General features: G+C 42.3%; 1 protein-coding gene across 2 annotated transcripts in view; it reads right to left on the reverse strand.

The window, feature by feature from the left end:
- The window catches only part of LOC113531410 (serine/threonine-protein kinase PAK 3), a 34,134-nt gene that overhangs the window by 8,964 nt on the left and 20,170 nt on the right, over positions 1-5,000 (reverse strand). The gene's annotated exons all lie outside the window — the stretch shown is intronic.

A 5,000-nucleotide genomic window follows, 5' to 3' on the forward strand; every position in this document is an offset into this window, starting at 1 on the left:
TAATAAACTAAGACACACATGCGCACGATACGTTGCTGATTCGGCCACCAGGGGGCGGCGTCACCATCTGCCCCGCCCTCACTCACTTCCCCTAGATGACGTGCCCTTGACCATCTAACGCTGTAGGAACACAACTTACCCAGAAGGCTTTGCTGAAATCAAACAGCAGCCGAACTCACTGATCCGAGACTGTCCTAGTGGGTGTGGCCTAATATTCTAATGAGCATGCTTGATTGACAGCTCTCAGTCTGAGACTCCACCTCCAATACCACTCAAGCACAGAAGCAGGATTAATGTTAGCTAGCGAAGCTTTCACTCACTTCGCACTTTAAAACAAGGGCTGCGTGGGCGGGGTTAGTGACCTCACAACCTTTCCACATGATTAGCCCCACCCACTTTACATCAAAATAAAAACAGAGAGCGCGAGAGAATGATGAATGTCACAGAGTCGCCGCAGGCGTGGGCTTTAAACCGGTAAACTCGTTAACCACGTTAAACTCGTTAAACTCGTTAATCACATTAAACTCGTTTAGCATATTAACATTTGTAAACTCGTTAACCACATTAAACTTGATAAACTCGTTAATTACAATAAACTCGTTAACCACATTAAACTCGTTAACCATGTTAAAATTCATTAAATTTGTTAACCTCGTTAATCAGACGTGATGTGTGAGATTGTGTTTTGTCACATGAAAAATAAAAGATTAATATTTTTAAGAATCATGTATCTGAAACTGAAGCCGGTGTGAAATTGTAACAAGCCGAACTTCATTTCGTTTTGACGCCGTAACCAGATTTACAGCTTAAACACACAGAACTAACCGACTAACCATCTGCTGGAAACACACACACTCACACACACACTCACACACACACACTCACTCACTCACACTCACACTCTCTCACACACACACTCACTCACTCACACTCACACACACACTCACACACACACTCACTCACTCACACTCACACACACACTCACACACACACTCAGTCACACTCACTCACACACACTCACACACACTCACTCACTCACACTCACACACACTCACTCACTCACACTCACACACACTCACATACACACACACACACACACACTCACTCACTCACACTCACTCACTCACACACACACTCACACACACACACTCACTCACTCACACTCACACACACTCACTCACACACTCACTCACACTCACACACACACACACTCACACACACTCACACACTCTCACACACACACACATACACACACTCACTCACACTCACACACACACTCACTCACTCACACACACTCACTCACACTCACACACACACACACTCACACACACACACACACTCTCACACTCACACACACTCACACACACACTCACACACACACACTCACTCACTCACACTCACACTCACTCACTCACACACACACTCACACACACACACTCACTCACTCACACTCACACACACTCACTCACACACTCACTCACACTCACACACACACACACTCACACACACTCACACACTCTCACACACACACACATACACACACTCACTCACACTCACACACACACTCACTCACTCACACACACTCACTCACACACTCACTCACACTCTCACACACACACACTCATACACTCACACACACTCACATACACACACACACTCACTCACTCACACTCACACACACACACTCACTCACTCACACTCACTCACACTCTCTCACACACACACTCATACACTCACACACACTCACACACACACACACACTCACTCACTCACACTCACACACACTCACTCACACACACACTCACACTCTCTCACACACACACACATTCACTCACTCACACTCACACATACTCACTCACACTCTCACACACACACACATTCACTCACTCACACTCACACACACTCACTCACACACTCACTCACACTCACTCACACACACACACACACTCACACACACTCACTCACACTCACACACACACTCACTCACACTCACACACACACTCACTCACACTCACACACACTCACTCACACTCTCACACACACTCACTCACACTCTCACACACACACACATTCACTCACTCACACTCACACACACTCACTCACACACTCACTCACACTCTCACACACACACACACACACACACACACACACACACACACACACACACACACACACTCACTCACACTCACACACACTCACTCACACTCTCACACACACTCACTCACACTCTCACACACTCACTCACACACACACACTCACTCACACACTCACTCACACTCTCACACACACACACACTCATACACTCACACACTCACTCACACTCACACACACTCACTCACACACTCACTCACACTCACACACACTCACTCACACACTCACTCACACTCTCACACACACTCACTCACACTCTCACACACTCACTCACACTCACACACACTCACTCACACACTCACTCACACTCACACACACTCACATACACACACACTCACTCACTCACACTCACACATACATTCACTCACTCACACTCACACACACTCACTCACACACTCACTCACACTCTCACACTCACACACACACTCGCACGCACACTCACACACACACTCACACACACTCACTCACACACTCACTCACACTCTCACACTCACACACACACTCACACACACACATTAAAAATAAACACGTCAGTATCAGTGCCTGTCTGTTATCTGCGCTGTGAATCAAATGAGTCTTTAAAAAGAATCGATTCAAAAGATTCGATCAGAAGTCGGACATCGCTAAAATCTGATAACCGATATGTAGCCAGAAAAGGATAAAAATAAAGAAAGATCTAAATAAAGTAAGAGCGGTTCCGTTACTCGATTAGCTCGTTAAGTGTTAGGTCGAGTCTTCGGGAACACAACTTACCCAGAATGCTTTGCAGCGATTTGACGCAGTTTCCTTTTCAAAAGGGTGAAAAAACATCAGACGAGGAAGTTTTTTTTTTTAATGACAGATGCAATAAAACACAGAAGCTAGTTAGCATGCTGGCAACTTAGCAAAGCTAGGCAATTAGCAAACGAGCTCGTTAGCATGCTGACGTGTTGTGACCCCGCCCCTCCACCCCTCCCAACCCCGCCCCGGTGATACACGTGTGGTTTGAGTCGATATGGGCGTGAGTAAATATTCATTAAAATATTAATGAATATTTAATATTACGTGAATATTTACGTGTTTAAAATATTCAGAACAGCGCTCATGTCCTCGCTCGCTATATTTTATTATATTAGCTTTAATTTTATAAATAAATAATTACTTTTATACATTTTTTATGGAAATATAATAATAAAATTAATAATAATAGATGCATTAATAATAAAGAAAAACTGAGAAAAATTATGAAATAAAAACAGTCCAATCAGATATTTAGACATGATCGTATGTATATAAATGCTAATGAAAGCTAACGTCAGTGATCACAGCGACTTCCTGTTTCCTGTTTCTGACTAGAACAAATAAAAAGACTGGTAATTTGCGTAACTCACTCTGCTCTGTACGCTGTTGATTTGTATTTCAGCTAATCAGAGAGTTAACGTTAGATTCTGATCAAAAAAAATGTCTGATGAAGTTAAAAACTAAAGGCGAGACTACGCTGCTAACGCTGCTAACCTCAAACAAGTAAAAACGCAGACGAGGCAGGATGAATGTGATTGGTTACCAACCTGTGGGCGGGGCTTTTCAATTTCCTTCCCTCAGAAATAAAAAACAAACAAACAAACAAACATGATAGTTAGTTAGCAAAAAAGAGTCTAGTTGACAGTAACTAGCCATCTAGAAATCTTCCTAACTAGCATGCTAGTTCTAGCAATTACAAAAGTTTATTTATATACTGTATGAAGCTAGCTAGCATTCTGAGCAGTTTTTTGTTTAACATTAAAAATAAAAAACAAACAAACATGGTAGTTAGCAAAAGATTCTAGCTAGCACTAAGACTAACACTAAGCCACTTATCTACTGCTAATGCTAGCAATTAAGGGTTTATGGTTTATATACTGTATGAAGCTAGCTAGCATTCTGAGCAGCTTTCTAGTTTAACGCGACTGATAGAAAGTCAAGACATGCTAATTATGAAAAAAGTTTCTAGGCAACACGGACTAGCTGCATAGCTGGCTAATTTTTTTTTTAACAAAAACAGCACTTTTTTTGCGCTAAATACGAACCCTAATTTTTTATTTTTTTTACAGTACATCAAAATGAAAAATAAGCTAAATAAGCTCCGCCCACTGGCTGTTTAAGCCAATGAATTTCTTCCTTTCCTCAGAACAGATTAGCATTTTTTTGCATGTTTTTTTTTTTACGTAAGCTAAGCAGTGATCTTAAACAAAGCGCCACTCGGTGGAGTGAAAGCAGTGAAGCGTTAAAAAAAAGATAAAGTAAAGTATAAAGTGAAATATTAGCTGCCAGATTAGAGTTAAATTAAAGAATTAAAATTAAAACAAGTTTTTTTTACCTTTTCAAATAAAGCGCTGCAGGATCTAAGGCTGACTGGCGGCCGGAGGACAGGAGGCGGTTCTGAATGATCGAAAACGGGAGGATGTTTAACTCACACAGCATTCAAACAACGAGAAATCAAAAGAGAGAGAGAGAAAGAGAGAAAGGAGGAAAAGGAGGAATTGAAGGATGATAAGGAGGGATTGAAGGAGGAAAAGGAGGAATTGAAGGAGGAAAAGGAGAGACTGAAGAAGGAAAAGGAAGGATCGAAGAAGGAAAAGGAGGGATTGAAGGAGGATAAGGAAGGATTGAAGGAGGAAAAGAGGGATTGAAGGAGGATAAGGAAGGATTGAAGGAGGAAAAGGAGGGACTGAAGGAGGAAAATGAGGAATTGAAGGAGGAAAAGGAAGGATTGAAGGAGGAAAAGGAGGGACTGAAGGAGGAAAATGAGGGATTGAAGGAGGAAAAGGAGGGATTGAAGGAGGAAAAGGAAGGATTGAAGGAGGAAAAGGAGGGACTGAAGGAGGAAAATG

The sequence above is a fragment of the Pangasianodon hypophthalmus genome, chromosome 27 (genome assembly GCF_027358585.1).
Source record: "Pangasianodon hypophthalmus isolate fPanHyp1 chromosome 27, fPanHyp1.pri, whole genome shotgun sequence".
NCBI classification, from domain to species: Eukaryota; Metazoa; Chordata; class Actinopteri; order Siluriformes; family Pangasiidae; genus Pangasianodon; species Pangasianodon hypophthalmus.